A 13,176-nucleotide genomic window follows, 5' to 3' on the forward strand; every position below is an offset into this window, starting at 1 on the left:
AAAATGTGGAGAAATATTGATTACTTTTATTCTTATGATTAAAATCACAATCTAGCACACGTACAGAAGAAGATCATAGCTACAATATATTGTGAAGAATTCACAGATGGGCAAGTTATATATAATCGGACATCCGGTTTCTTTTGGATCCAGTTAACCTACATATGCCAGTAATGCATCGCAGCATAACCCACAGGTGCAAAGTGCGGACGATAGCGTTAGCACTACCCAAATAAATACGTCCAATTATATATACATGGGTGATTCTCAGTTAATTGGTACCCTCGGCGGCCTTATTGTCAATAAATTCCATTACTTTAATTTAGTTTTACCATAATCGTCCGTTACCCTTGGAAATAGTCTCTCCCCTGGCCTGTCAGTAAATCCGCGAATTTAAATACATAAACTAGCATAAACAAAAATTATAATCGTATTAGCAACATTACTCAACATTTATATTTATCATAAAAATTCGGACGAATCGTAATACTTCATATATACAGTGGTGCTCAGAGGTGGCGGTGAGGAAGACGGGACCGCAACCCTGTCGGCCAAATCAAAACCAAGTGGCCGAGGAGAACCTCGATAGTGGTGGCCTCGGGAGACGCTGTACTCACTTTGGCTTGCCGGCCGTGATGCAGTAGGCGAATGCTCCAAAGGTCTAATCGGGGCGATCAGACCTGAGTCTGCACGGGAACTCATCTGAAGTGGCAAATTGGTAACGAAACCTCACCAGGGGTATACTGGTACAATGAGAACCGAGACAGCCTGGACTCTCATACTTCGGGTGAACTCCCGTTGTATGTGAGTACAGCTTGATTATTTGCGATTGGCCCCCTAGTGGGAGCTTCATGAGGGTTGTTGGTTATGCTCAAGCGAGAAGAGACCTTCGGGCCTCGGCGTGGTGTTGCGTTTCAACACGGGTGCCATACTCCTTAGTTCGGTAGAGATGCGAGTATGTCTTGCATCCACCAGTATGAATGCTAATCCATGCACTTGGTATAGACTGGTACCGTTGCTTGTCTCAGCGGGGTTCTGATTGTGGTCACAAAATCAATCCGTGTCTTAAGAATACCGTGGGATTAAGTCGTCCAGACAGGTGCTCACGTTAAACCCTCAAGGACTCACTGTACATATACAGTATTTTGTACTTAGTTTACCATGTTTTTTTTTTAATACAATAAATACTTTCATGACTATCTGTTTTCTAATGAAAAAGTATCTTCCCCTGCCTAGTAAAAAGCCAAGGTAGAGACATAACCTCCAGCAGTAGATCTATAGCCTAGTAATGTTTATTGATCGGAGTTATCTAATTAGTTTATGGTTCTTTTTCCAGATTATAAAGTATAAAAAGACGGATCAGAGGTGGGAGAGGTAATAGTTGTTAATGTGGCTTAGGTTAGGTGTTCCTTGAGTGACTTAATTGAAAAATGTGTGTAACTTTTGTTTCGATTTTAAAGTTTTGTGGAAGTAAATAGCGAAATGCTGCGTAAGTAGTGACATCGATGTATTTGTAAACATTATTACGGTAAAAAAAATAAAAACTGATTAAAATTCAAATTTTGGTGCAAATTTTGTAATGGGCGAAAAACTAATATTTCCAATGAAAACAACGTGCAATTTCTGCACTGGTGAGAACAGAGAGTTGCAAAATTCATCTGTGACCTCTTCAAAACGGGTCAATTGTGGTCGGAAAATGAAGACCAAGCCGTAAAATTGTAGCAACTGCTGCTATGAACTGCAGGGCTCTCACTCTCAATTTTTATTTCATCGAAAAGAAGCCCTTGAGAAAGGACCAAATTAAACAATTTTTTCTCTAGTGGAATCTGTTGGTTTAACGTGAGTACCTGTCACGTAGACTTAACCCCACGATCTTCTCAAAACACAAACTGATTTTGTGACCACAATGAATGCCCCGCTGAGACAAACAACTGTGGTACCACTCTACACTGAGTGCATGCCTCAAAATTCATACTAATGGATGTAAGACCTACCTAAATCTCTACCCCACTAAAGTGTACGGCATCCACGTTTGAGGCCGGAAGAACTCTTTGTCCGTGTTTTTTTTTGGTGGTATTTTAGACCAAATAGTTTTATCTTTGGCTATAAACTGATGTGGCGGCACAATTGGTTGGTTAATTTTATAAAAAGTGTATCCATTTTGATCAACAATTCTTTTAATTAATTGGGGAAAAAAGTTCCCCAAAGTGGTGAGCCTGTACCGTTGTGCAGGACAGTTGTTACGGGAAAGTGAAAATAACTGCTAAAATTTCAGATTTTTCGCAAGCTACTGATGGAATTGGTGATTCTTCGATAAACATCCAGAAACCTTGACTATAATAAATGAAGCATACATATGACTAGAACCAAGCTTGTCTATTCCCCGTCTCCCTTGCAGTTATTAATTCTATAAAATAACTGTCTTTGAGTCTCGGAGAATACATTTTACAAACATTTCGCATAATTTAGTTTTTATTTTCTAGCTTCGATCAAGTGTTTGCTGAAATATTATTATAATTATAATTAGTTTTGAAATATTATTTAAAAAGTGATAATAAAAATTAAAGCCGCTGCAAGAGACGGCGTTAGGTGTTTCGCATCGCGGGTTCTCCATTTCTTTGGTGTTGTTTTGGTCTGCGCTGGAGAGCGTCCGCTTCGGTCGTATTTTTTTTTTCTCTGTCCGTGCGTGCATTTGTGGGTGCGGCCTGCCGTGTCGGAGTAAAATTCACCGCGTTTCGTCATAAATTCACCGCGTCTGCATTACAACTCGTACTTTTCGTGAAACAAGATGTCGTTTGATAGCAAAGACGCGGCAGGCCCATCGGATCCGCAAGTGACCGCCCTCGCCGTACGCGTTCCTCCGTTTTGGCGGCGGAACCCCGAGCTGTGGTTCGTGCATTTGGAAGCGCAGTTCCAAATGTCCGGCATCACATCGGACGCGACCCGCTTCAACTACGCGGTGGTCGGCCTGGACGAGGAGTCCATACCTCTGGTGTCCGACGTAGTGAAGTCGGCATCGTACTCGCAGCTCAAGAGCGAGTTGATCAGGCGCCTGTCGGCAAGCGAGTCGGCAAAATTAGACCACTTGCTGGTGGGTTTAACGTTGGGTGATCGAACTCCCAGCCAATTGCTTCGTGAAATGAGGCAATTGGGTGGGAGCCAGATCGGCGACGATCTGATCAAGTCGCTCTGGCTGCGTCGGCTCCCGGAGGGCACCCAGGCGATCCTAGCCTGCGTCTCCGGTTCCTTGGAGGAACTAGCAGCGACGGCCGACCAGGTACAGGAGGTGTACGTTCGCCCAACCATAGCGGCCGTTCAACCACAGTCGGATGAGGTGAGCGACTTACGGCGCGAGATAGCGGCTTTAACGGCCAGCGTGGCCGAGATGCGGGCGACGTTGGACGCTCAGCGTTCGAGTGCCAGATCGCGAGCTCGCTCACGATCTGCCACACGAAAAGGGCGTTCGGGTAGTAGGTCGTCAAGACAGCCTGCGGACAAAGGTATTTGCTGGTACCATCGTAACTTCGGAGATAAAGCGACAAGATGTACGCTACCTTGTAAATTCGCGCCTACCGCAAAAAACTAGGTCCGCGGGGGGTCTTGGCGACGGCCACCCAGATCGCAGCGCCACGTCGCCTAACTATTTTCGACCCCCTCAGCAGGCGCAACTACCTCGTCGACACAGGTGCGGAGGTTTCGGTTCTTCCCGTACCCCAGCATCATCGACTTTATCCACAACCCCTCAAACTGGCGACAGCAAATTCCTCCCGCATCAATACTTACGGGTACAGGCAAGTGGACGTGAGTCTTGGCTTGCGTAGGACGTTTCCGTGGCGTTTCATCCTGGCGGATGTCAGCTTCCCCATATTAGGTGCAAACTTCTTGTGTCACTATGGGTTGCTGGTGGACTTGCAAAATAAGTCCCTTATAGAACCCACAACCAACCTTAATTCGTCGGGCCAAATGGTATCTCACGCTGACAATAACCTTTCCGTTCTTTTGGAAGACATCACCGACTCTCGTGTTCGGACACTCCTCCAAAAGTTCAGCCAGATTACTACCGAGTGTAGTCTCTCGAAACCAGTGAAGCCCAATGTGCAGCACCACATAAATACTACTGGTTCCCCGATTTTCTCGAAGGTGCGTCCTCTACCACCCCAGAAACTGGCTATCGCGCGGAAAGAATTTGAACAACTTGTTCAACAGGGTATCTGCAGGCCCTCAAACAGCTGTTGGTCTTCCCCTTTACATATGGCCCCTAAGCCAAATAGCGAATGGCGTCCCTGTGGGGATTACAGAAGGCTAAACGCACAGACTGTTCCTGACCGATATCCAATTCCACTCATCCACGACTTTGCGCATCACCTCGCGAATTGCCGCATCTTTTCGACTTTGGACTTAGCCAAGGCATACCACCAAATCCCAGTAGCTCCTGAAGACATTCCAAAGACGGCAATATGCACACCCTTTGGACTCTTCGAGTTCACCCGAATGACTTTCGGCTTGTGCAATGCGGCGCAAACCTTTCAAAGGTTCATTCACTCAGTCCTGCGAAACCTCGATTTCTGTTTCGTCTATCTGGATGATGTTTTGGTGGCTTCTTCCACTGAGTCTGAGCACTTAGCCCATCTCGAGTGCATTTTTCAACGTCTCCTTGAGGCCGGTTTAGTCCTAAACGTTGAGAAATGCAGATTCCTTCAACAACAGGTGAGATTCCTCGGCCACTCCATTTCCTCTGAAGGAATACAGCCCGACCCAGACAAGGTGCAAGCAATCACAAGCTTCCCGCGTCCGAAAACAGTGAGGGAGTTGAGGAGGTTCTTGGGCATGCTAAACTTTTACCGTCGTTTCCTGCCCAAGGCCGCCCATCACCAGTCAGTTTTGAACGCGTACTTGTCTGGCCCCAAAACAAAAGACACACGAGAGATTGTGTGGTCTGAAGAGGCTGTCCGCGCGTTCAATAAATCCCGACAGCAACTGGCTGATGCTACACTTTTGGCATTTCCTCAGCAAGATGCACCCCTAGCCGTTTTTGTTGATGCCTCTGACATCGCAGTAGGTGCTGCCCTTCACCAAAAGGTGGATCAAGTTTGGCAGCCGTTGAGCTTCTTCTCGAAACAGTTGAATCCCGCTCAACGGAACTACAGTACCTACGATCGCGAACTGCTCGCCGCGTACTTGTCCATCACATACTTCCGTTTCTCCCTAGAAGGCAGGCCGTTCACAGTGTTCACGGACCATAAGCCTCTCACGTTTGCTTTGAAACAAAAGCCCGACAAAGCGTCCCCTCGTCAGCTTCGACACCTGAGCTTCATAAGCCAGTTTACGTCAGACATCCAGCACGTGTCCGGCAAGGACAACATAGTTGCTGACGCTTTGTCTCGTGTCTCCGAGGTTAACATCCCCGCCTCACTCGATTTCTCGGCTATTGCCAAGGCGCAGGAGGATGACGCAGCACTTCAGAGCCTCAAGTCCAACCCCAAATACAAATTTCGGAAGTTGCCAATCTTCGGCTCAAACCTCTCGCTCTGCTGCGAAGACTCGGAAAAGGGACCTCGGCCATACATTCCGGCCACATTTCGCAAGGAAGTGTTCCACGCAGTTCACGACTTGGCGCATCCCGGCATCAGGACAACAAACCGGTTAGTCACCGGAAAATACTTCTGGCCCTCCATGAACAAGGATATCAATTCCTGGGCCAGAGAGTGCATCGCATGCCAGAAGTGTAAAGTCTCCAGGCATGTAAGGAAAGAAGTGGGCTCATTCCCCCGCACTACCAAGCATTTCCACACGATACACCTCGACATAATAGGGCCTTTGCGAGACTCGCACGGCTACAAGTATTGCCTCACAATCATCGACAGGTTCACGCGGTGGCCTGAGGCAATACCTCTGAAAGACATTACGGCGCAATCTTGTGCCGAAGCCCTCTGTCGAGAGTGGATACCTCGCTTTGGCGTCCCTGCAGTGGTCATCACTGACCAGGGAATGCAATTTGAATCCACCCCTTTCTCGGAGTTAGGCAAACTCCTGGGTTTTAAACGCCAGCGGACTACGGCATACCACCCGCAATCCAATGGGATGCTGGAACGTTGGCACCGGACGCTGAAAGCCGCCATTATGGCACGCGACGACCCGTCCTGGACTCAAGTCTGGCCCCTCGTCCTACTCGGTCTTCGTACAACCCGCCGAGAGGAATTTGCTGCCAGCCCCGCGGAGCTGGTATACGGGGAGAACCCAAGACTCCCAAGCGATCCGGTTTTCGACAAGAGATCGGGTCTCACGGAGTCGGGGTTGGTGCGTCTGATGAGGGACAATCTCCGACGCATCAAAGCGCCACCACCCACTCGACACTCGTCCATACCTGCTTGTTCGCCCAAGGAACTGGACACATGCACGCACGTGCTGATCAGGACGGATGCCGTCCGGAAGCCGCTGCAGCCTCCATATGAGGGCCCGTACCGCGTTCTCGAGAGGGGAGAACATTTCTTCCAGCTCGAGATCGGTGGTCACAAAAAGGCGGTCTCTTTGTCCAGGCTGAAACCCGTGTGCGCCCCGAAGCAGCGTCGTGTCCGCTTTGTGGATTAACGGCGAACGAAGTTCGGGGATCCGTCGCCGAAACCCCCTAGGTTTCGTCTGGGGGCGGAGTGATGTGGCGCGGCAGGATCTGCAGCATTCGAAATTTATTTCGAATGTTGCGGATGCGGACGGGTAGATGGCGCGGAACTCTCCACTCACTCATTTTCTGAACGCACCAGGGCAGTGGAGAATTAGCGGCGGAAAAATGCCGTTGGTTGGGACAGTAAGGACCGCATGGAAATAAGTCGGTCTCTTCTGTTCCCAACCACGGCGGCGTAAACATCACAACCTAAAAAAGTTACATCACCTTGTGGATTTTAAGTATAATTGTGTTGAAGGAAAATATATTCAATTTAAAATCATATATAATTTTGACGTAAAAGCTTAGAGTGTACTTGGCCTATACGAATTCATGTGTCGACAATTTGCAATCGTAATACTAAACTTAGAGTGTACTTGGCCTATACGAATTCATGTGCCGACAATTTGCAATCGTAATACTAAAATAATAAGCTCTCCTACTGTCACTTCGGAGCAAGAAGTCTACACAGGACAGGTAAATCACGACCACGATCGACAGCCATCACGATATTACCTATAGTTGATGTAAGTATTCATTTTTCATAAGAGAAAGAGAAGAAAGTTGTATGTGGCGCAGTAGGATTAACAACATTCGAAATTTATTTTCACATTCGAAATTTATTTCGAATGTTGTTAATGCGAGCGGATAAATGACGTCGCAGGCGCTCTCAGTGGTTTTTTAGAACTCGCCACGAGAGTGGAGAGCCAGCGGTGAAAAACTTCCGCTGGTTGCAGACAGAGGGACCACGTGAAAAACTAACCGCTCTTCTGCTCCAACCGCCGGCGAGAACGCACATAGTCGGTGGCATACTAAATTAAATCATTTCTTGAATTAGATAAAAAGGAAAAATTAGTAAAAGTTAAGTTTAATGTATTTGTAAATCGAAAATAAAAATAATTCGTCAGCAAGTCTGGTTCATCTGCTGCGACAATTCTTTATGCAACATTATATAACTTTTTTTCAGGATTTGATACTTGGCTTGAAAATAGACTGTTTGACCATGACATATTCAACCACGTGCTTGCAACCAAATGCCATCACGCAGTTAAAAACGATACACCGAACAAATACGCACGAAGGGGTGCAGAATGCATCTGAGCATCTTATTGTGCCCCAGCACTTATAGCATTTTATTTTCATGCTTCATAGTTGAGAAGTAATGATTCCAATCCAATCCAACCGATCACTAAGCCATTCACAAGCGCGATCCTGTCAATTTGGTATTTTCTTGAAGAAGATACCTCAGCTTTGACGTATAGCACGTGAAATGACAACCTGATGCGCGTTCCCCATTCACAGTAGAGAGCAACACGATACTCTGCCCGAGGTCCACGAACACAGTATTAAGAAGGTATTGTATGAGTGAAAAAACGTACCAAGGTGTGGGCAACGCATGCAACTAGTTGTAAGAGGAAGTGAGAATGATGGATGCATTCGGTACATCACACATGATATCACCAAGTGGTTCCAGGAGCATGTATTTCGATATGTGATAACAACATAGTTAGTCAGTCGTAGACAAACATTTTAAAAAGTCCGTGAAAATCGTTATTTCGTGTTGTATAAATCATGAAAATCATTATTTCGTGTTATAGTATATAACGTGTCCCCTGTTTCTATAAACATTTGTAACCGTAAGTAGGACCATAGTACTTTCTGTGCATTTGTGCATCGGTAGTGGAAACATGACATCATCTGACAACTTTTGCTGTTTGTGGAGAAACCTTTTTTAAAAGAGGTCGGAAATGTTTTCCGACGAACAATGAGTCAATGTTGCAAGGGTATAAACAACACTTCGAGTTTACGTGGACGCCAAATATTGTTTGCGATATTTGCCGATTAATTTTATACCATATCTCAAAAGGCGAAGAAAAATATTTCTCATTCGGAAGACCGATACTGTAGAGAGAGCCCATAAGCCATGGGACTGATTGTTGTTTCTGTTTGATACAACCCGCAACCGTACGTCAACATTCAACAGTGTGCCCAGAAGTGCAGGCAGTGCTACATTCAGATTCGCTACCAAAACCTTCTGGAATGGAACGAAAAAGAATATCGGAAAGTTAGAGCCAATGGAGCGGGGAAACCGCACTTGATGAGTCAGGACGAACTGAATGATTTGGTCCGCGACCTTTATTTGTCGAAATCGAAAGCAGAAATCCTGGCATCGCGACTGCAACATATGGATATTTGTCCTCTGAGACAAAAGTCACGTACTATCGGAAGCGGAGCAAAGAACTGGTAAAGTTTTTCGTTGCCCCCAATTACTGCTACTGTTCCGAGTCCCCCGTTTTTTTGCTGCATTCTGGCAACTATATACTATAGTTGAATGGCACCTTTTTATTGATGGAGGCAGAAATAACTTGAAGACAGTCTTACTCCATAAAGGGAACATCAAACCTTCAATTCCAGTTGAATACGCTAGGAATGTGGAAAAACGTTAAGAATCGATAGAAACTATGCTTCAGTACACCAATTGCGGCCAACACAATTGGAAAATTAGCGAGGATCTCAAAGTAGCGTCCCTACTATTAGGGCTACCAGGCGAAAATACAAAGTATCCATGCTTCTTATTTTAAGGTAGGAGTCTCATGCGCAAATTTAGAAAAATCGTTTTTTACTTATTTTGCAAGTATTGTGAGAGTGAGTTATTATGAGAGCATCGTGTGAAAATTTCAGATATATATCTATAAAAATAAATAAGTTACAGCGTATATACGAATATGTGCCGAGTTGTTCGCTGAGCGATGATCGGCAGCTGCGATGGTCTTCCCTCTCTTCTTATTCCGTAGCCTTCGTAGCTACGTATGCTTTCATAAATGTGTACATGTTTTAAAATTGTATAAGCGTATGAGAAAAAGAGACAAAGGTATTTTTCGGCATACATGGGTTTATTGAATGAATTCGTTAGTTGAACCTTGTTGTTAAGTGAATAAATCTCTGTAAAAATGTAAAAACGGATAAGAAACAATCGAAAAAAAGTAGTAAGCGACCAGGTGGTTGTGCCAAGAAAAGAAAGTTTCAATGCAATCGGCATACATCTGAAGAAAATACTGACTTTGTTAGCACTTTAGGATTTAAAGTAGTGGTAGAATGTCCTTGCCGAGAATTTATAATTGATTCTTGTCCAATGATTAAAAATTCATATGAAATCAACAGACGTTTCATTTTCATTATGCGTATACTTGGTGTAGAATTGTGGGATATAAACATTTTTTGTTCATTAATGGAATTGGGAAATGGATTTAGTAAAAGTGGTTATTATGCAATAATTGAATAATTGATTTGAAAAAAATGGAAACTATAGGCGTAGAAATCGGTGCCAAATCTATGCAGTTCGCCCAGGTCTACAATAGACAGCGGATCAGTTAAGCGAAGAAGGTGACTTCTGATGCTTCAAAAAAGGCCAGGTTAAATCGTAGGGCTGAAAAAGTTGAGAAAAATGGTGCATACGAAGAGGAGGGAGGATTATTGTATGCGACAGGCATCGCAGATTGAGGTAAGTGTACTTTTCCACTAAAAAATAACAAAAATTTAACTTTACACGCGTCTTTCTCGAAACAACATTTTTACGTGTGGCGCAGGTAGTTTAGAAAAAACTACTCGACCGTTTTAACAGAAATTTTAATATGTAATTCTACCCAATAATGGCTCTGGCCGTAATTAGAATCATCTATTTTTAGCGAATATTTTTTTTCCATTTTTTTCGAAAAAAAAAACACAAATTTTTTTTTTAAAGTTCGCCATTCTGTATTTTTTTCATAAAATTGAATAATCCTAGTTCGGCCCAAAACCACGAGCATGCAGAATAATATCCCGTTTGGTTTTTTCATTTCAGATAACTCTAAGTGCCGGAATCACCTGCGCCAGCAACCCGAGTTAAATGAAAGGTGTCAACTTTGTCCATCAAAATGAAAATAATAACAGTATGTAAAATAAAAATAAAATTTTTCTACCTATTTCATAATGCGAATAAACACATATCAAAAATTTGAAACGATTCTATTATATTTTGTTATAAAAAAAAATCCCCAAAAATACCTTCAAAATCCGTGACGGCCGGAGAGACTACTACCTTAATGGGATAGACGCAATCATGAGCAACACTATATTCATCGACGGCTCGGTAGAACCTTTGGACGAATTTCGGTAAAAAGTTTTCCAGCTGATGGACCAGCTATGTTATATCTGAAGCAGAAATTCAATATTCCACCTCCCAAAGATGAATCTGGTATTTTCGATGGACCTCAAATCAAGGCGCTCTATGAAAACAATGCATTTTGTGGTCGTTTGTCTCAACTTGAATTAAAAGCATGGGAAGTATATAGGGAGGTTGTTCACAACTATTTGGGCAACAATCGTAACCTGGATTGCGTCGAAAGGCTCAACACATTAGTGAAAAAATACAAAGAAGTTGATAGCATAAGTTACAGATATCAAAATTGATTTCCATGTTCGAATATGACCATCAAGATGCATTTTCTCTCCAGCCACTTAAGTTTTTTCCCTGAGATCCTAGGTCCCGAGAGTAATATGCAAGGCGATTGCTTCCATCAAGATATGGCGAAAATTGAGGGATCGATACAGAGGCTTCTGAAATGGAAGCGTGGTGGCGGATTACTGTTGGTTCCTCATACGTGAACATGGAAGTGAAAACAAGCGAAGTAGTTCAAGCTCCTTCTAAAATATCGAGACCGACAATATGGAGAAATTTGCCAAATGAAATTAGTTACCATTAAGAAAGCAAAACCTGCGTTTATGAAACTGTATAAGAAGCAAGGAGAAAATTTTAAAATTACTAAATTAGTTTGTGTAGTTCATCTAGAATAGAATTGCCATTTTTTATCCAATTTTGGTCCGATTTGGCTTGAAATTTCTGCAATTTTGTATACTATCATTACGACAAATAAAACTACTTTTAAGGTTTTATGTAAAAAAAAGACCTTATTTTTTTGTGTAAAACAAGACCTGATTAAAAATCGGTTTACTGTCTGTGTGTCACACCTTTTTCTCAGAAGCGGTTACACCAATTGACACCAACTTTGGTGGGAACTGGGGACGCTCACGCATGCTGAATTATATCGTTAAACATGGAATTTAAAGGGGGTCCCCATACATACAAAAGATGGATGTAATTTTTTTTTCACCAGATATAATCATGCGAGGTACCAAATTTCAATTAGTACTTTTCAAAACTGGTCTCAGAGCGAGGGCTGATAATTAATCATTTCTTTGAGGGGCCCACTCTCAGAACCTACCCAACCGAAATATCTGAAAGAAATCAGCAAGCTGGCACTATATAGTGCGCTATAACTCAACCACTTTTTATCGGATCTAAAGGAGTAGTCTATAGTTTGAAAGATAATTTTTCTTTCTTTCTAATGAAATGCTAGTTGTTGAAATTGGACCTGGTATTTCCTCTGCAGATCTTTTTAACTGAAATTGTACCCTACAAACATAAATTTACTTTTGAAAAAAAACTGCACGAGCGCAAAGAAAAATTGTTTTCCCCATCAGAACACAAACTACTCGGTTTAAGCATGAAATTTTCGGTTGCGATTCTCAGTGTAAACCAGTGTTATAAATATTATTTTTTGTTAATGAGTGGAAGAAGGCAAAAAGTGGCTGCCGAAATACGCATTCAAAAAAATAAAAATTATATTCATCGATTCTAAAGAAACCATATTTCTATTTTTGGATTTTGACTACAGTCAGTACAAACCAGCTGAACTCAAGCTGTAGTAATCCTAAAAAATAAACATAATTTCCTAGCAAAGACTTCACTGTTATTCATCAAATTCAACTCACCCCGCCCGTCAATTACTGAACGAACTAAATTTCTAACTAATAGACGCTGTAATTAAAGCGAAAAACAACTTTTATCTTAAAAAGGCAAATTCACACTTGCCCGCATTAGCGAAAAAAAAATCCTACAACGATCGAGGAATCTAACAAGATTTTGTCTACTTCTATATTATACGATAACAGCACGTCGGTTTTCATAAGTGTTTAGCGATAAAATAACTTTTGTAAGTGTGGTTAAGAGAGATATTTTCACTTCGTAGGGTGTATTCTTTTTGTTCGGGTTGTTTACATACACAAATTCATTTGGGTTTTATAATTTTAAAAATTATCCTTTCCAAGTATCAACAATTACTTCAGAACGGGAAAACTTTGGCAGTCAAAAATCACCTAACAGCGCAAGAACTTCCATGATCACTCCAGCATGTATCCTGGAGCTAGGGCCACAACGTCTATGGTCGTACCAGCACGACAACTCAACATCGTACAATCACGACTAAGTCTACTCGAGAATTTTTAAACGTTAATTAATCTTCATTCATTATATAAAAAAAATAGATCATGTCCTTTAAGAGGATCCCATATATTATATATTGAGTCATTGCACTAATATTCCAACCGAAACAAAATGTTCAAACACAAGTTCCTCTGATGTATTTTTCTTGTGATAAGCGAGCGTTCCTCAATAAATTCTTTTATTCAACTTGAATAAT

The 13,176-nt window shown here is 42.7% G+C and overlaps 1 protein-coding gene across 2 annotated transcripts in view; it reads right to left on the reverse strand.

The window, feature by feature from the left end:
- LOC119656017 (putative ATP-dependent RNA helicase TDRD12) overlaps positions 1–13,176 on the reverse strand; it is a 167,088-nt gene that overhangs the window by 144,247 nt on the left and 9,665 nt on the right. The window lies entirely within an intron of this gene.

Source organism: Hermetia illucens, chromosome 4 (genome assembly GCF_905115235.1).
Source record: "Hermetia illucens chromosome 4, iHerIll2.2.curated.20191125, whole genome shotgun sequence".
NCBI classification, from domain to species: domain Eukaryota; kingdom Metazoa; phylum Arthropoda; class Insecta; order Diptera; family Stratiomyidae; genus Hermetia; species Hermetia illucens.